The sequence below is a fragment of the Manis javanica genome, chromosome 16 (assembly GCF_040802235.1).
Source record: "Manis javanica isolate MJ-LG chromosome 16, MJ_LKY, whole genome shotgun sequence".
Lineage (NCBI taxonomy): Eukaryota > Metazoa > Chordata > Mammalia > Pholidota > Manidae > Manis > Manis javanica.
This window is the reverse complement of record NC_133171.1, coordinates 65,584,661-65,605,192: the sequence shown is the minus strand read 5'-3', so window position 1 is coordinate 65,605,192 and position 20,532 is coordinate 65,584,661. Positions and strand designations below refer to the sequence as shown.

The window sequence follows — 20,532 nt, the reverse complement described above, 5'->3', positions numbered from 1 at the left end:
TTTTGTTGTAAATTCAAAAATAAGGTTTTTAAAAATATATGATGTGAAACTAGTTAAAACTAGATTATGTGATACTGACAGAACAATTTTGGCTTGAGTTTCTTACTTTATGGCTAGAAAGGCCTTTCTGAGGAGGTGACTTTTTAAGTTGAGGCTTAAATCAAAGAGAATATTGCAGTTAGAAGAATTAGTGTAAAGGCAAAAGCAATCTTACTTGAATATTAGAAAGAATTGAAAGGCCAGTGTGGTTAGAGTATGGTAGAAGGCATAAGGTAGCAGAGGCTGGCAGGAATTCGATTATGCAGGGCAGTGTAGACCAAGACCAAGGTCTGGGGATCTCAATTGTATTTTAAATGTTGGAACATCATCAACGGGCATTTTTAAGCATGAAATGTGTTAGTCTTAATCATGTCAAGATTCTTCATTTAAATATAAAGGTCCTATGATTTCCCAAACTTTGTGGACCAGTAGAAATATTCAGACTACAAAATCCAGGTACACAAGTGTTGCTCTGAGAGGAGGCGGTTCCCTGCCTGGGACAAGTTCCTTATGAATTCAGAGACTGAATAAATGCAAGAGCGAGAAGTTGGGTCAAAAGGGATTCATACCACGTTTGTTCTCCCAGTAGTAGGTCTCAGTCTCTCCTGGTTCCTAAGCTCCATGGCTTCCTTCTGTCAGCTGCTGTTCTCCCCTACTTCTCCCTCCTGGCTTCCCTTCTCTGCTCTTTCTCATTTTCATGGCTCTCTACTTACACGCTCACACTACTCTCTCCCTGCTCTCCCTCCACTCTACTTCTCTGCCCCTAGCAACGGGAGGAACTCTGTGAGTGGGTCTCTGGTGACTAGTGGATGCCTGACCAATTATGTACCAGGAACTGAGAGGAGAGAATGTGGATTTCCTCTCCACTCCTCTTCTGGGTGGATACTCCATTGACTGACCAGCCACTCTGTCCCTGGTAAAGATCCCATAGATGTGCAAATAGATGCTTTTATATATATATATACACACAATGGGCGCTATTAAGGCCAGTGGGAATCCTGGTCAGAAATTTCCATTTTCTCCACAACAAGAAACATAACTAATTTTATATATTTATCTTAATCTTTCTTGCATTGATTGGTTGGAATACTTCTTTGAAGATATGTTTTCTCTTAACCATTTGGATTCTCAGTGGTATTATTAGGGGGAGAGGTTGGTTTGGCTTACTGGGGATGGAAATTCACCCGAGGCACAGCACCAAATAAGTTAGGGGAGCATTGTGTATTTTCCTCAGTTCTTGTTGTAAGGTAAACGAAACCAGACCAGGCAAGCGGCAACAAAGGAGCCAAAAAAAAAAAAAAAAATTTTATTAGCACAATCCCAGGCGAGGTACACCAGTCCACATATCCACAGGCCAGAGACGTCACGCCCAGCAAGAAGGGTGACAGGCTTATCAAGGCAGCTGGGAGAGCCCTGAGGGTATTGTGAACAGAACTAATTGGCCTGTGTGGGTGTCGTAATCACTGATGATTGGTCATGCTGGGTTGCTGGGGAGAGAGTACTGTGACATGTGTTCTAGGTGGGACCTGTGACTAGGGACCTTCTGTTGAATCATTTGAGTGACATTCACCATTCTCTTCCTTGGCTCAAGTCAGGTTCCTCCAGTGAGACCCATCCCTTCTTCTGGGGTTGCATTTCAGCCTTTTTGTCATAGGGGGTGCTGGCTCATTCTAGCTACTTCCTGCTGAGGAGGGATGGTGTGAGGAAGTTACAGCTGGTATGTGGCCAGTGGTGGGTCAGAGAGAAGGGGCAAGTACTGGTGTAACAGCATCTGGTTAACCATAACTCAGGAGATTTCTGCCAGTCACTGTTGAAAAATATCTGAGGAGACAAGGGGCTAGTGACAGAAGAATAAGAAGGATGGCTAGGGGAGTTAAGTTAGGTAGGAGACAGGTCATTAGCTGGGAATTCCACCATCCCAATATTGGGAAACTTGAGCTCTCGGTTCTTTGTTGTTCTATGTCTTGGAGATTTTGTCTCACCATAGCCAGGATGTCCCGAATTACTCCTGATTGGTTTGCATAGAAGCAGCAAGTTTCTTCCAGGGCAACACATAAACCACCTTCTTTCATGAACAGTAGGTCTAGGCCTCTCCGGTTCTGTAAAGCTACTTCTGCAAAGGAGTCTACCTGTCTTTCTAGCTTTGTTACCAAGGATTCTAGATATCCTAAGTCTTGATCGACCTGTTGGGAAAATCTTTTGTAGTTGATATCATTTGTTATTATGGCTGCTGTTCCTACTGCCGTGGACCCCACTATTCCTAAGCCAACCAGCAATAGAATGAGAATTGTAGTTGCTCTCTTGGGCTGGGGTGACCTGTTTGTATGTATTGTCTTCCTTCCTCTCCACTATTGAAATATACCTGTGGTAATATATATACCAGGATGCACAGTTCTAGCTGGATTTGAAAAGATAGACTGGCAGCACTTACACACGGAGTTAGGCCTGAGGTGTAAGTGAACCATGTAGATGGGGGAGCTTTAAAAATTTTTTGAGTCAGAGTGGGAGGGGTTATAATGCATAAGGCAAGACTTGTGATACTGGAATGTTTTGGGGGGAAATTTTGTTAATATTAAGCAGAGCCCTTGTCCTTGTATATCTCCTAGGGTTATCTTTTGGCCCCATTTACACTGTGTAAGGCTCTGGATAAGATTAACAATCGTGACCTATGTATCTACATTTCCCAGGGAGGCATTTAACCCTATTCCGGCATAGTAGGGTGGTCTCGGGTTGAGACAGAGCTGGCAATCGGTCGCCAGACTAGGATTTGTCTGATTTGTGATCAGAAGGACACTCTTGAGCATTGGAAGCCACTGGCTGGCGTGGCCTAGATCATTATAAGTCGGGAGCCCCCCCCGTGTCTTTTGTGGTGGTCTCGGCTGGCAATTGGGGCTGTGATGTCACAGTGGTTTTTCTCTTGTGATGGCCGGGGTCGTGGGGCCAGAATCTTGCTGATAGGCCCTATTGGGTTGAGGGGGTTTAGCTGGGGGGCATATCACCATATGGTAAAGGATGTTCGGGTTTTTTTCCTGAGATATATAATTGGAATCTCCAGCTTTTGTCCATGCCCCACAGACTAGTCACAAAGTTTCACAACTGTGGTTCAAGGACTAAAGGATCGCACGAGCCAGCCCTCTTGCAAGGGGAGGGAGTTTTACCTTGGGTTATTTTTAAGAAGGGATCATGGTTTGCCCAGGATGCTGCTATTTCACAGCCCCAGGAAACACAATAGTATTGTCTGTCCTCATGGCACCCAGGGTTACCTGTTGCCAGACAAGCATAGAAGTGCCACGCCTGAAAGCGGGTCTCCCCCTGTGGGGATCCGCAGTGTGGCTGGTTATTAAAATCTCTAAGTCCTTATTAGTAATCATCATGCCTCCTGACCCCCAATGTTAAGGGGTCCCCTGGGTGGCCCCAATGTCTTTGCCATAGGTTTAGCCTGCTACCCAGTTGACAAAGGTCAATATTAAACTGGGGCTTTTGCATACTGGGTGGTAGGGTCTGAATAATATTACCAGTATTTTGATCCGTTAGTTCCCATTGCCATGGGACTGCTATTTGGGGGTGAATGGGCTAGGAGCTTAGGAGGGGTTCGGGATAGAAGCAGAGGACGATGGTGAAAAGTAAGAGAGACTTATCTTGATTAGATCTTGGTGTTAGGTGTGCTGTCAGGACTGGACCATGTAAGATGGATGTGGAGGGGTGCTGTTTCTTCGCTCTGCCATGTTTTGTCCCTGGGGCCCATTTGAGTCTGGATACATGATACCACGAGGCATGTCCCAGTAATTTGGCAGCAATGGGAGTAGTGAGAATTACAGTGTGAGGCCCCATCCAGCGATGCTGGAGGGACCAGAGTTGGAGTTCTTGGAGGAGGACCTCATCACTGGCTGAAGGGCAGCGGTCGCCTGTGGCACAGACAAGGTGTTTACCTGAGGTAGGGTAAGGTCTGTGTGTTCCTGCAAGAGGTGTCTGAGGAGTGAGAGATAAGGCAGGTAAGAGACTAATGGTGGGGTGTTGGTAGGAAGGGAGTTGTTGATTAAGAAAGGCCTACCATACATAACTCAAACAGACTAAGGCCAGCTGGTCCCCAAGGGGCCGCTCATATCCAGGTAAGGGCTATGTGTAGTAGAGACAGCCAGGAGATCTTTATCTCTAAGGAGAGTTTGGTTAGTTGGTCCTATAGGAGACTGTTTGCCCATTCTACCTTACCCGAGGACTGGGGGTTGTAGGGAATATATAACTTCCAGGTGATATTGAGAGTCTCGGCCACTAGTTGGGTGACCTTGGAGATGAATGCCGAACCGTTGTCTGATTGGATGGAGGCTGGGAGGCCAAACTGGGGAATGATGTGTTCCAACAGCGTCTCAGCCACTATGGATGCTGTTTTCCAGTGTGTGGGGAAGGCCTCCATCCAACCTGAAAAGGTATTAACCATTACTAACAGGAATCAGTACTTTTTGTGGGATGGCATGTGAGTGAAATCCATCTGCCAATCCTGTCCTGGAAAGCATCCCTGCAGTTGATGGGTTGCTGTCTGGAGTCAGAGGGCTCCCTGGGAAGACACATGAGCACATGGGTTGCAGGCCATGTGTACTTGGTTGATGGTTTCCTGGAGACCCTGTGATGAGAAGATTGGGGAGAGAAACCTGTACATGGCCTTCGGGCCAATATGTAGAGACTGGTGAATTGAGGCCACAATCTCTTGGGCCTGTTGTTTAGAGAGGGCTAATCTGTTGTGTAGGGAGATCCATCCTTGTTGTCCAGATATGGCCACATGGTTGAGGAGTTGTTGTCGCTTGTTTTCTGAGTGCCTGGGAGCTAGGGAAGGGGAAAGAAACAGGATGAGGGTGGAGTTCTGGGCTGAGGTAAATTGGCGAGCTGTGGCATCGGCCAGGACATTTCCCTGGGTGACAGGGTCTGTACCCGTCTGATGGCCTCCACAGTGGACAATGGCCACCTCCTTGGGTTCTTGTAGGGCCTGAAATAGGCAGTTAATGGCCTTACCATTGATCACCAGAGTTCCCTGAGTGGTTAAGAATCCCCTTTCCCTCCAGATCACTACGTGACTGTGGGTGATAAGGAAGGCATACTTAGAATCCATGTAGATAGTGACCCTAAGGCCTGCAGCCAATTGCAGAGCCCGAGTGAGAGCCACTAATTCTACCTTTTGTGAGGAGGTACCCAGTAGCAGCGAGGCTGCTTCTACTACTGCAGATGAAGAGACTACTGCATAGGCAGCCCGGCAACACCCATCTTGTCCCTTAGCTGAACTGCCTTCCATGAAGAGGGTAAGGTCGGGGTTGGGTAAGGACTTATCTAAGAGACCCATGCATGGGAGGCACAAGGCCTCCACCAGTTCCACACAGGAGTGGTTATGGAGGACAGAGGAACTGACAGAGGGGAGAAGAGTGGCCGGATTTAGTGGCGGTGAAGGCTGAAGAGAGAGTTGTGGGTGTTCTAGAAACAGGAGATGGAATTCTTGAGGGGCTTAGTAAGGCTAATGATTTATATCCCAGGAGGTCCTGGAGGCAATGAGGAGAATAGACTGTGATGGATTGTTGGAGGGTGAGTTTTAAGGCCTCCTTGGATAGGCATGCTGCCGCCACCAGTTCTCAGAGGCAAAGTTGCCATCCCTGGGCAGTGGAGTCTAACTGTTTGGATAGAAAGGCAACTGGTTGGTATGAGGGCCCCACTGGTTGGACTAAAATTCCATTTGCTACTCCCGCTTCTTCTTTAGTGAACAGGATGAAAGGCTTGTGAGGATTGGGAAGCAGGAGGTCAGGGGGAGGAGAGGAGGGTGCTCCATAAATTCTCAAAAGCATGAGCTACCATTGAGGGGTAGTTAAGGGGCCCAGTGGGGGTCACTTTAGCTGCAGCATATAGTGGTTTAGTAAGTATAGCAAAGTTGGGACCCAGTGTATGAAGAAGCCCACCAATCCAAGGAATGACAAGATCTCAGCACCTGAGGTGGGGGTCTGGAGTTCCCTGATGGAGGTGGTGTGGTCCACCATGAGGGCCTTGGAGGTGGGGGTTAGGGCCACCCCTAGGTAGGTGACTTGTGTGGTGGAGAGCTGAGCTTTGGAGGGGGAGACCCTAAATCTCCATTGTGCCAGGAAGTTAAGGAGGGAGGCTGTGTCTTGGAGGGAGATTTTTTTTGAGGGGCTGCACAGGAGGAGGTCATCTACATACTGGAGGAGGGTGTTGCACCCAGTCATAGAGGGATATGTCTCTGGCCAATGCTTGGCCAAAAGATCGGGGCTGTTGCAGAATCCCTGGGGCAAAACAGTCCAGGTTAACTGTTGGGTTCTGTGGGTGTCTGGATCATCCCAAGTAAAGGCAAAAAGCAACTGGGAATTGGGATGTAAAGGGATGGTGAAGAAGGTGTCTTTAAGGTCTAGGACTGTGAAATGAGTGGTAGTGGGGGATATCTGAGATAAAAGAGTGTATGGGTTAGGGACCACTGGATGTAGTGGCACTACAGCTGAGTTGATTATCCATAGATCTTGTACCAGTGGATAAGCACCAGATGGTCTTATGACTGGTAGTATAGGAGTATTGCAAGGGGAATTGGTGGAACCAGGAGACCCTGGGTGAGAAGCTGATTGACAATGGACTGAAGACCCTTGTGGTGGGTGTGTGAAATAGGAAACTGAGGCCGAGAAGGGAAGCAGGAGGGGTCCTTGAGATGAATGAGAACTGGGGTGTGGTGTCTGGCCACTACTGGAGTGGAAGTGTTCTGGACCACTGGGTCTACCTTCTCAGGGGAAATAGGGCAGTCAGACAGGGGCTCAGGGGACGAGACAGCCTGGGTGAGGGCAAGGACCAGAGTTGGAGGAGCTCAGTGTGAGAAGGGATAGATATATAGGAGGACCCTTCCTAGCAAGGGAGCTGGACATGATGGAATGACTAAAAATGAATGAGTGGAGGGGCAGCCTTCAAAGAAGCAGGACACCTGGCCTGTTTCTAGAGGTTTAGAGGGGTTCCCAGAGACTCCCACAACCGAGACCTGGAAAAGATGTAAAGGCCCATGGAAGGAGGGTAAAACAGAACAGGTAGCCCTCATGTCCACCAAAATGGAGATGGACTTACCTGCTACCTGTAGTGAAGCCCTGGGCTCAGCAAAGGTGATCAGGGTGCTTGAGTTCAGGCAGCTTCAGTCATCCAGGAGACCCAGGAGTTCTGAGAAGGGGCCCATCGGGGGAGCTGGCTCCCCATGAAACTGTCACTGGAGGATGGCTCATTCCAAGGGGGCACTCTGACTTCCAGCGACCCTTCTGTCTGCAGACAAGGCAGGGCTGAGTGGGTGGCATGGGGTTGGGGCAATGTTTTGCCTAGTGGCTATCCTGGCCACACTTGAAGCAGGCTCCTGGAGGCATGTGGGTCTCAGATTGTTTCCTGAGGTGGGGGCCCCTGAGGCCCCTGTTGTGCCAGCCACAGGGCAGCTACCAGGGCTTGGGCTTGAAGGGCCACCTTCTGTTTTAGCCTCTGGGCCCAAATGGCCTTGGCTTCCTCATCTCGGGCATTATAAACTTTAAAGACCATATTTACCAGGTCTTGGAGTGGAGTCTGGGGGCCCTTTTTGGCCTTTTTATAGTTTATGCTGGATGTCTGGGGTGGACTGGGTGATAAAGTGGTTAGCTACAACCATGGACCCCAGCGGTGAGGAAGGATCTAAATAGGTGTGGAGAATAAGAGTCTCTGTTAAGTGATTAAGGAAAGATGCTGGGTTTTCATTAGGCTCTTGAGTGACCTCCCTCTGTCATAGTTAACAATTGTTTGAGCTGCCTTACTCATACCTGCAATAAGACAGTGGACGATCTGATCCCTAGTCCTACCTGTAGCATTATCTTGATAGTTCCATTGTGGGTCTTCGGCGGGCACTGCCATGGCCCTGACTGGTAGAGATTGGCCAGAGTTATGTACCTGGTCAGTGTAGTCTTGAGCTGCTGAGGTGACACGATCATGCTCCTCAGGGGTGAGAGTGGAGGTTAGAGTTATGTGCAGGTCATGCCATGTGAGTTCATATGCTTGAGTGAGTTACCGAAACTCCTTAGTATAGGCAGTTGGATTGGCAGAGTATGAGCCCAGGTGTTTTTCTATCTGAGACAGGTCTCCCAGGGTGAAGGGGACATGTACTTCACAGGGTGAAGGGATTGGTAAGGGGAACCAATCCCTTAGCGCCAGCCACTTCCCGAAGGGGTGCCAATCATTTGGCCTGTGATCTAGTGACCAGAGGGCTGGCCCAGTTAGGAGGTGGCTTGGGGATATAAGATGGCAGTGGGGTGGGGGTAGGAGGTGATGTAGAAGAAGCACAAGATGACAGTGGAGCGGGGGTAGGAAGCAATGTAGGAGGACAAGATGGCGGTGCTGACAGAAGAGGCAGGTATAACTTGTGGGTGGCGGGAGTAAGGCCAGAAAAGGAGTTAGATGTGACATCAGTAGGACCGGAGGTGGGTAGTTGTGTCCCCGTAGCAGGAATAGAGGCAGGTGGGGGAAGGGAATTGACTGAACTTGGTGGGACTGAAGTGGAAGACAAAGAAGGAATTAAAGATGGCAGTTTGGGTGGGGGGGTAGCCAGACAGAGGAGAGGTGAGATGGGAGATGACAGAGGGGTAGGCACAGAAGAGCCCTGAACAGAAGAGGCTTAGGCACTGGAGGGCGAATAAGGAGGGGATTGGAAAGGGGCAGACGATTGAGGGGAAGGAGACAGGAGAAATGGGGAAAGAGGGGTAGAGGCTGAGGGGTGAGGCCAAGGTCTTCTAGGGATCTGTAAAGGAAGATTCCAGTGCAGTGAGAGGTTGATAGCCCGTATTGGGGCACTTGGCCAGGAGAACCTGGGCTGAGGAACACTTAACACAGAGGTCTGGGCAGGAGTGCAATGCCCAAAAGGCCTGGACATAGGGAACCTCTGACCATTTCCCAGTCTGGTGACAATAGTTGCTGAGATCGGTGAGGAGCCAGAAATCAAAAGTTCCCTCAGGGGACCAGCAAGACTGGTTATCCAGAGGATATTGGGGGCCAGGCCTGGGATCAAAGGAAGATCAGCTTCCATTTACAGATATCGTTGGATAAGCCCAGAGTAGTGAGATGGGAAGTTAAGACACCTCAGTGGGGTCTGTGCCTCAGGTTTTGAGTGCTGGCTTCCCATGACTATCTCCTCCATCCCCGGGTCCCTAAACGAGTAGGCCTAGTGTCCCAGATCCACTCCAGTTAGGGAAGGGAAAAACAGGTTTGGTGATCCAGAGATAGGGACGTCTCCACTATACTGAAGCCAAATAGGCACAGGCCAGAGGGGCATTCAGATGCGGCCGCAATTTCGGACCAGGCACCCCACGGAGGGTAGGAGGAGGGAGCAGGGAAGACGACTCACCAAGTTGTCTGAGGCCCTAGGATCAGGTCCTGTTCTGGAGAGAGGTCCTGGGTCAGGAGAGGGTGGAGCCAGCTGGGGCCCCACACCATCCTCCCGGGTTTCAGCATCAAGTGTAAGGTAAAAGAAACTAGACCAGACAAGTGGCAACAAAGGAGCCAAAAAAAAATTTATTAGCACCATCTCGGGCGAGGTTCACTTGTCCGTGTATCCATGGGCTAGAGTAGTCGTGCCCATCAGGAGGGGCGACATGCTTATCAAGGGAGCTGGGAGAGCCCTAAGGGTATTGTGAACAGAATTGGCCAGTGTGGGTGTCATAATCACTGATGATTGGTCATGTTAGGTTGCTGGGGAGAGAGTACTGCGACGTGTTCTAGGTGGGACCTGTGGCTAGGGACCTTCTGTTGAATCATTTGAGTGACATTCGCTGTTCTCTTCCTTACTTGGCTTGAGTTGGGTCCCTCCAGTGAGACCCGTCCCTTCCTCCGGTACCTCGGGTCTTACACTTTTCCCCACTGCAACAAAGAATTGAAAGGCAGAGACACAGTGGTGAAAAAGAGTAAAAGTTTTATTTAAAGTTATTTAAAGAGAGAAAAAGTGTGGGCGACCTCAGAGAGGCGCCCTGAAAGGTTTAAGTTTCATTTAAAGAGAGCAACTGTGCACTTGGAGAAAGGGGAGTGTGAGCTACCTCGTAGTAGAGATGTGCTGAAAGGTTGAGGTAAAATTTTAAGGCTACACACATAGAAAAGGCAGGTAATCTCAGAGAGAAGAGCACACTGAAAGGTTTAGGGTCTAGGGTTTTATAGGCAGTAGAAGACAGGAATGAGACAAAGGGCCAGGTGTGGACCGGCCAAATTGGCCCAGAATATTCATCTTTGTTAAGCCTTTTTTTTTTTTTTAACTTAACACAAGAAATATACTGCTTTGATTCCTTCCCAGGGTATCAGCTTCTGTCTGGAAGCATATCAGTCAAGACTGTCTGCCCTCTTGCCAATGCGGGCTGAGCCACTGTCCGTTTGATTAAAATGCAATCTTAGCTTTAAGATAGAATTCCTGAGTAAGCTGGTTCTTTTAGTAGGTGCTAAAGTAAATCTTACAATAGTATGTTCTAATTGACACAGTGAAAACATAGGCTATGCTGAGATACTTTTTTTAATCTGGGGAGTATTCAAACTTCTAGGCCAAGTTGTTCCTGGCCTTCTGAGCTTTGTATTTTTTTTTTTTTTGAGAGGGCACTCTCATATTTATTGATCAAATGGTTGTTAACAACAATAAAATTCTGTATAGGGGAGTTAATGCTCAATGCACAATCATTAACTGGTTAACTCTTTGAGTCCCTTGTAGTGGGCTTGACTGGCCTGATTCTCTTTTGACCCTGCTCATATCTATTTTCCTGCCTAACAGTATAGGTTATATAAAAAGGTAGGATATGGGCAAGTTTCTTTGTCCTATTTATTGATCTTCAAAATACTTTAGTTTCCTAACATACCTCAGATGTACCCAATTAGTTTGCTTCTCATTATGAACACACAATATTGGATGCATTTCAACCCACTGCAGTTATTATTGCTTAAACTGTTCTTTCTCCGGCCAGTGGGGGTCGCTGCTTGTTGACTTGAATCCTTTCACATACCCTAAAGTCTTTGATGACTTCCTTACTGTCTGTATGGTACAATGCTCGAGTAATCTTGAACATTTCCAGTAATTTCTCCAGAGACCTGGTTCCTTTCATGGGAGGTTAATTTCAAGATCAAACGTTAGTGCAGGATTTATTGCTCCTGGACTGGTCATTTTGTTAGGTAGGTAGACATGAGCATCCAGGGAAGAAGATAAGGTTCAAGGGAAAAAATGCTCAAACTTTGCCCAGTTTTGGGGTCCCATGTAAGAAAACAAAGGCTTTGCAGGGAGATAATTTCTTGCCTACTGGAACCAGGCCAAACTGGTCCCAACGAGGTCCCAACTCAGTGCAATTGAACAAAACCAAGAACCACGCAAACCTCATTATAACTGCATTAAAATAACATTGTGCTTTTGCTCCCTTCTCCCCATGGGCCTTTCTGTGTACATTTTGAGAAAAGACATGCACACCAAGAATGGTTGTATAACTAGAGCTGTCAATCAAGTGACTTCAGCCTGTCAATCAAAGAATGCCTCCCAGTTAGGTCATGATAAATAGACCCTTTCTTAAAATTTTGGGGCCTTTGTCAACCTTGACTCTGGCCTGCACCTCCCTTGGAGTGTGTACAAATAAAACTATTGCTGTGCTTTGAGGTTGTCTCTGCCTTTCAATTCTCTGTTACAGTGGGGATAAGACCAGAGGAGAGTTAACTCTACCTGCAGCAATTTTAGGTCAAGTGGATAGATACTGAGAAAGTTGTAGAAAGTCCAAAGAACTTAGAGGATCTGCAACTTAAGTTGGCCCTTAAAGCAGTGCACCTTAAAGTTTGGTGGGCCAATGCAGTTCTTTGGAAATCTGGTGAAGATATGGACCTTCTACCTCTAAAACCTTGGCATACAATTTCAGGTAGTTCACTAACTGATGCCCATGTATTAATTCTATATAAAATCCCATTTTATACAGATATTTATAATCAGGTTTTCATATTTGAATAGAAAGCAAAGTTAAACACAATCTAGGTACAGAAAGCAGAGTAAGTATAAAGTATGTACAAAGGTTAACAAGGGAAATTTGTTTTGTGCTGCTTTCACTTTGACCATAGAAATGCTATAGCTAGATATGCCTAAGGGCACTCATCTGTGCCCCAGTGAGCTTCCCACAGACCTCTCGTCTTTCTAAACCAATGTGGCTCTGATGCTGGGATTCTTGTTTGCAGAATCGAAGAATGAACTTAGCAAACACTCAAGGTAGGAGACCCAGGGAGAGGCTTTTATTTAGAAATAAAGTGATAGGAAAGAGTTCCTGGCTCACACCAGGACAGGAAAAGTGAGCCTGGGGTGCTGCATTGTCTAGGAGATTTATAGGCAGTTGAGGATTTTTGGAAATTGAGGGCTTAGGGGGTGGACTTGTACCACTTGTCCTGTCCTCAATGTGGGCTAGGTTGTTGTTTAATTTTTAATTAAGGTATGATTGATATACATTCTTATGAAGGTTTCACATGAAAAAACAATGTGGTTACTACATTCACCCATATTATCAAGTCCCCACCCATACCCCAATGCAGTCACTGTCCATCAGTGCAGCAAGTTGTCAGAAATCCACTATGTCCCTTCTCTGTGATATTGTTCTCCCAGTGATCCCCTGCACCATGTGTACTAAACATAATACCCCTTAGTCTCCTTCTCCCTCCCTTCCAACCCACCCTCCCACACCCCTCCCCTTTGGTAACCATTAGTTCATTCTTGGAGTCTGTGAGTCTGCTGCCATTTTGTTCCCTCAGTTTTGCTTCATTGTTATACTCCACAAATGAGGGAAATCATTTGGCATTTGTCTTTTTCCACCTGGCTTATTTCACTGAGCATAATCTCCTCCAGCTCCATCCATGTTGTTGCAAATGGTAGGATTTGTTTCTTTCTTATGGCTCAATAGTATTGCATTGTGTACATGTACCACATCTTCTTTATCCATTCATCTACAGATGGACACTTAGGTTGCTTCCATATTTTCACTATTGTAAAAAGTGCTGCGATGAACATAGGGGTGCATATGTCTTTTTGAATCTGAGAAGTTGTATTCTTTGGGTATATTCCAAGGAGTGGGATTCCAGGGTCAAATGGGATTTCTATTTGTAGCTTTTTGAGGAACCTCCATATTGCATTCCACAATGGTTGAACTAGCTTACATTCCCACCAGCAGTGTAGGAGGGTTCCCCTCTCTACATCCTCACCAGCATTTGTTGTTCTTAGTCTTTTCGATGATGGCCATCCTTACTGGTGTGAGGTAATATCTCATTGTGCTTTTAATTTGCATTTCCCTGATGATTAGTGATGTGGAGCATCTTCTCATGTGTCTGTTGTCAATCTGAATTTCTTCTCTGGAGAACTGTCTCTTCATATCCTCTGCCCATTTGTTAGTTGGGTTATTTACTTTTTGGTTGTTGAGGCGTGTGAGTTCTTTATATATTTTGGATGTAAACCCCTTGTCAGATATGTCATTTACAAATATATTCTCCCACACTGTAGGATGCCTTTTTGTTTTGTTGATGATGTCCTTCACCGTACAAAAACTTTTTAATTTGATGTAGTCCCATGAGTTCATTTTTGCTTGTTTCCCTTGCTTGAGATGGGTTCAGGAAGAAGTTGCTCATGCTTATATTCAGGAGATGTTTGCCTATGTTGTCTTCTAAGAGTTTCATGGTTTCATGACTTACATTCAAGTCTTTAATCTATTTCAAGTTTACTTTTGTGTATGGGGTTAAACAATAATCCAGTTTCATTTTCTTGCATGTAGCTGTCCAGTTTTGCCAACACCAGTTGTTAAAGAAGCTGTCATTTCCCCATTGTATGTCCACAGCTCCTTTATCATATATTAATTGACCATATATGGTTGGGTTTATATCAGGGCTCTCTAGTCTGTTCCATTGGTCTATGGGTCTGTTCTTGTGCCAGTACCAAATTGTCTTGATTACTGTGGCTTTGTAGTAGAGCTTGCAGTTGGGAGAGTAATTCCCCCTGCTTTATTCTTCCTTCTCAGGATTACTTTGGTTATTCAAGGTCTTTTGTGGTTCCATATGAATTTTAGGATGATTTTCTCTAGTTCGTTGAAGAATGCTGTTGGTATTTTGATAGGAATTGCATTGAATCTATAGATTGCTTTTGGCAGGATGGCCATTTTGACAACATTAATTCTTCCTATCCATGAGAATAGGATGTTTCCATTTATTGGTATCTTCTTTAATATCTCTGAGTGTCTTGTAGTTTTCAGAGTATAGGTCTTTCACTTCCTTGGTTTTTCTTTTTGATGCAATTGTAAATGGAATTGTTTTCCTGATTTCTTTCTGCTAGTTCATTGTTAGTGTATAGGAATGCCACAGATTTCTGTGTACTAATTTTGTATCCTGCAACACTGCTGAATTCAGATATTAGATTTAGTAGTTTTGGAGTGAATTCTTCAGCATTTTTTATGTACTCTATGTCATCTGCAAACAGTGACAGTTTTAACTTCTTCCTTGCCAATCTGGATGCCTTTTATTTCTTTATGTTGTCTGTTTGCCAAGGCTAGGACCTCCAGTACTATGTTGAATAGAAGTGGGGAGAGTGGGCATCCTAGTCTTGTTCCCAATCTTAAAGGAAAAGCTTTCAGCTTCTTGCTGTTAAGTATAATGTTGGCTGTGGGTTTGTCATATATGGCCTTTATTACATTGAGGTACTTGCCCTCTATACTCATTTTATTGAGTGGGTTGCTGTTTGCTAGGGTGGTTTACAGTGAAGTCATGGGTTATGCTGAGATACCCTTGCAGAACACTCAAACATTCCAGGCCAAGTTGCTCCTAGCTTTTGACCTTTAACTGATCTCACTGAAGATGTCTACATTCCTAGTCTAGTATCTTTACCGTAAAGAATTAGTGTGACCTTGACTTTGCATAATGCTGAACACAAGAGTTTCAATAGGGACTTTACATTGTTACATTGCTTCAACTGTAAATATCTTGCCTTTTTTGTTAGCAAGACATTTTTTTATTAAGGTATCATTGACAATCTTATGAAGATGCTATAGTCACTATGTCTTTTCTTTGCTCTACTTCCTTACCTCTGATTCCCCATATTATGTACACTAATCATAATACCCCATAATCCTCTTCTCCCTCCCTTACCACCCATTCCCTTTGGTAACCACTAGTCCATTCTTGGGTTCTGTGAGTCTGCTGTTTTGTTCCTTCAGTTTTTGCTTTGTTTTTATAAACCACATGAGTAAAATCATTCAGTACTTGTCTTTGTTCACCTGGCTTATTTCACTGAGCATAATACCCTGTAACTCCATCCATGTTGTTGCAAATGGTAGGATTTGTTTTCTTCTTATGGCTGAATAATATTCCACTGTGTATATGTATCATATCTTCTTTATCCATTCATCTACTGATGGACACTTAAGTTGCTTCCATGTCTTAACTACTATAAATAGTGCTGCGATAAACATAGGGGTGCATATGTCTTTTTGAATCTGTGATCTTGTTTTCTTTGGGTAGATTCCTAGGAGTGGAAACCCTGGGATTTCTATTTTCAGTGTGGATTTTTTTTTGGTATCATTAATCTACAATTACATGAGGAACATTGTTTACCAGACTCCCCCCTTCACCAAACCCCACCCACATACCCCATTACAGTCACTGTCCATCAGCATAGTAAGATGCTATAGAATCACTACTTGTCTTCTGTTGTACAGCCAGCCCTTCCCGTGACACCCCCCCCCACAATATGTCTGCTAATAGTAATGCCCTCCCCTTTCTACCCCCTGATCCCTCCCTTCCCACCCATCCTCCCCAGTCCATTTCTCTTTGGAAACTGTTAGTCCATTCTTGGGTTCTGTGAATCTGCTGCTGTTTTGTTCCTTCAGATTTTTTTCTTTGTTCTTATACTCCACATATGAGTGGAGTCATTTGATACATGCCTTTCTCTGCGTGGCTTATTTCACTGAGCATAATACCCTCTAGCTCCATCCATGTTGTTGCAAATGGTAGGATTTGTTTTCTTCTTATGGCTGAATAATACTCCATTGTGTATATGTACAGCTTCTTTATCCATTCATCTACTGATGGACACAGGTTGCTTCCATTTCTTGGCTATTGTAAACAGTGCTGCAATAAACATAGGGGTGCATATGTCTTTTTCAAACTGGGCTGCTGCATTCTTAGGGTAAATTCCTAGAAGTGGAATTCCTGGGTCAAATAGTATTTCTATTTTGAGCTTTTTGAGGAACCTCCATACTGCTTTCCACAATGTTTGAACTAATTTACATTCTCACCAGCAGTGTAGGAGGGTTCCCCTTTCTCCACAACCTCGTCAACATTTGTAGTTGTTTGTCTTTTGGATGCTGGCCATTCTTATTGGTGTGACGTGATATCGCATTGTGGTTTTAATTTGCATTTCTCTGATGATTAGCGATATGGAGCATCTTTTCATGTGCCTGCTGACCATCTGAATTTCTTCTTTGAAGAAGTGTCTGCTCAGATCATGTGCCCATTTTTTAATTGGATTATTTGCTTTTTGTTTGTTGAGGTGCATTAGCTCTTTATATATTTTAGATGTCAACTCTTTATCGGATCTGTCATTTATGAATGTTCTCCCACACTGTAAGATGCTTTTTTGTTCTACTGATGTCCTTTCCTGTACAGCTTTTCAGCTTGATATAGTCCCACTTGTTCATTTTTGTGTTTGTTTCCCTTGTCCAGGGAGATATGTTCATGGAGAAGTTGCTCATGTTTATGTCCAAGAGATTTTTGCCTATGCTTTTTTCTAAGAGTTTTATGGTTTCATGACTTACATTCAGGTCTTTGATCCATTCCAAATTTACTTTTGTATATAGGCTTAGACAATGATCCAATTTCATTCTCTTACATGTAGCTGTCCAGTTTTGCCAACACCAGCTGTTGAAGAGGCTATTTCCCCATTGTACATCCACAGTTCCTTTATCATATATTAATTGACCATATATGCTTGGGTTCATATCTGGACTCTCTACTCTGTTCCACTGGTCTGTGGGTCTGTTCTTGTGCCAGTATTAAATTGTCTTGATTACTGCAGTTTTGTAGTAGAGCTTGAATTTGGGAAGCGAGATGCCCCCTCCTTTATTCTTCCTTTTCAGGATTGCTTTGGCTATCCAGCATCTTTTGTGGTTCCAGATGAATTTTAAAACTATGTGTTCTAGTTCGTTGAAGAATGCTGCTGGTATTTTGCTAGGGATTGCATTGAATCTGTAGATTGCTTTATCTTGCTTTTCTTTTTCCGGAGGCCCTCACCCTACACTGTCTAAGCTCATGGTCCCTGTCTCAGCTCTGAACACTACTGGCTGGACCCACTCTACGAGTTATTAGGACTGCAAGATGCCCTTCAGCAACAGCCATTAGGGAACTTTGAAAAAAGTTTCTTACAAGGCCTAGAAATTGCACAGTACACCTAAGGCCACACAGTGAGGTCACAGGTACAAAGAGTGCATGAGTTAGGGGTTCTGCTTTTATTAAGGCCAAGGGTGGGTGGTGGTCCAGGGTTTCCAAGACTCACTACTGGTGAATTTAAAATATAAGAGCAGGAATTTAAAGTGCAGGAAGACAAGTGGCCCAAAGGGTCAGTTTTCAAAATCAACAAAGATCTCTAAAACAAAGGAGCATCCATTGGGGGAGGTGGCCTTTCTGTCTAATGTGGCTGACAATGTGTTTATTTGAGATCTCTCTTTGAAATGGATGCTTCAGCAATCAAAGCTTGTCAAGTGCTTGTATTACAAAAAAGAGAAACAACTGTTAGAGTTTACACTGCAACTGCATAACTAGGTAAGAGTTTATGGAATCAAGATGTTTTCAGTTTTATATATGTGTGTATTTATGTATATATATATGAAACATGTATTTTAGTAATAGAAACCCATCTCAAGGCATAATCAAAAAGGAAATTTGTTGGTTATTATAATTGGAAGGTAATAGCTCAGTTTAGGTGCAGTTCTTGACCCACCTCTTGGCAATTATCTCAGCTCTGCCTTCTGTCACTGCCCAGAGCCAGATCAACTGTACTTGTGGAGTTGGCAAGGGGTTTATGTAAGATTTTTCCTTTAGTCTAATTGGGTTAACTTAGTTTACCTGCCCTCCCTGGACCAAAAATGCTTTGGGCTAAATTAGCATAAGCCTGGGCTCACTATCTGAACAAAGGTATCATATATTATGCTTACCATTGCCACTCCTGCTGCACAATGGGTAAGGTGGAATGCCCACTCTAGATTAATTGTGGAAAATGGATCTTAAAAAGGATCAAATGCTATGCTCCTCAAAAGCTAGGTTTGAAAATGTACCGTTGGAGCTATGGGTAATGCAGAGTAGTTTACTGGAGGCTATATAAAGGCAGTGGTAAAAGTAGGTAAACCTGCTGAACTGAGTAGGATGGAAAGGGGAGAGATAATCAAAATAACTACAAAACTCAAAATAAATTAAGTTTCTGGACTAGTGGTTATAAGAATACAAATCAGTGAGAGACATGGAGAAAGTGTAACAGGATCTAGTAACAGTGGGAAAGGGAGGAGTTGAAGATGATTCCTGGATCAGCAAAGGTGGTGCCATAGAGCCTAAAAGAGAAATTAGGACATAGGTTGGTGGTTGGGAGAGGCCATAGAAAATGGAAATAAGTTGGATTTTACATGGTTTCCCTTTACATCTTTAAGAGAAATGATTCAGGAGAATGTTGGAAAATTAAAGCTTGCACTTGAGGGAGTAAGAGATGGGAGGTTATTTAGATTTGAATGGAAGACATACAATACAGGTAATGAATTTTCTGAGGAAGGGAAAGGTGGCGATCAGGGCCTGGACTTTATGAAAAAGTGAAAAAAGTAGCTGTAACTCGGTGGGGGTGGGAGGTGGGGATTGTGTTCACAGCCTAGGGCAAATAAACCTTTGAAGCCAAGATCAAAGGGAAAATTAAGTGGGAGAAACTCATTTATTGTTTACAAGCAGTCATCTATTCCTGCTCATCCGTGTCTCTCATGACCCAGGTATGAAGGCCCCACCAAACCTCTCCCATCCAGGTGTGCACTTGCTCTCAAGCCCTCTTGTGGTCACCTATTGATATGGAAATGTACTATGGCCAGGTGAGAGATTCTGGAAATATTGCAATTTTACCCACAGGGGCGAACATAGGAGTTAATGAAAACAAATGTCAGAAAGACAGGGTGATTATCAGTATGTCGTCAACAATCTATGTTGCTAAGAACAGAAAAGAGGCAGGCAATGCTAAAGAAGACATCATCCAATTTGATTCAGAGGTCCCTGGTGATCTTTGAGAAGCATCTAAGTAGAAAAATTGAAAGAAGCAAGATTGTAGCATGATAGGAAATGAACACTGGGAATGGAGGCAGTATACATTTTAAGCTGGTGAATTCTGCAAAGAGAGAAAGCAGTGTATTAAGGGCAACATAAACTTATTTACACAGGAATGAAAAAACTTGTATGTGTTCTTTGAAGGCATGAGGAAGATTCCAATGAAGGAAATAAATGGGAAAAAAATCTATACAAGAGTCCAATGAAGGTTCCTGAGGCTGTTGAAGAAAATGTGCTTGGCACATTAAAGGAGTCAGGACATTTTGTTCCTTTGGGGAAAGACAGGCTAGATAAAGAGATTTATTTTAAAGTGGTCAGGAGGGCTCTGACTGCCAGATCTTTCTCAGTGGTGGTGATAATCCTATGGGGCAATGTGTCAAGAGTCAGGTGGTCCTGAAGAGGGCTGGAAAATTAGAGCAGAGAGTGTGCGCTTAATACATTGGCAGAAATGACAGGTCAACAGTGTTTCATAGGACTTCTTTATCAGTCCCCTGCTCAGTCAGAAACCTCGTTTTAAGGCCCTACTACCCTCCACACACTCCTATCCCATCTCTCAAAGCAACTCCAATTTCCCCCATCTACAACACTGAGGCTCCCCATTTATAAGAGGGGCTAGACTCATTAATGAGCAAGGTCCACTTAGAATTCCATACAAAATGTTTCTTATTTTCAAATTTAATGCAACTTTCTGAGACAAGCAATTAAGATCAAGTCCTGGGTACAAGAGGGTTGCCTAGAACTTAAAAAGGGGTATGAAAGATAAACAAGAGCTACTCCAGCATCCTCTTTTCTTTGCTAGACTACCATCAATTGTTTGTTTTTATCAGTTACTACTGAGAGTGGAACCCCTACACCTCTACTTTTTAATTTTCCTCTGCTAGATAGAAAAAGGATTCCTTTTACAAGGGTTAACCACCTTCAGCCTCCCTCACCACTTTCAAGTCCAAATCTCTGAGTAAAGTGGTAAGACAAGTTTATGTTTGGGAATGAAACAAAGTTTCAGTTGCAATACAAATTTTTTTCCGTAAGGAGCAAGCTAAAGAACTATTTCAAGAAACATTTGTGGCTTACATTTCTTTCCTTTTCCACTTCTGAAGAGACAATGGGGCACCATTTCTCTTGCAGTTACTTCTAGGGGATGAAGTTAGTGTTTCC

General features: G+C 44.4%; 1 protein-coding gene across 1 annotated transcript in view; it reads right to left on the bottom strand.

Moving 5' to 3' along the window:
- LOC108400704 (histone H2B type 1-L) overlaps positions 1–20,532 on the bottom strand; it is a 489,024-nt gene that overhangs the window by 94,247 nt on the left and 374,245 nt on the right. The gene's annotated exons all lie outside the window — the stretch shown is intronic.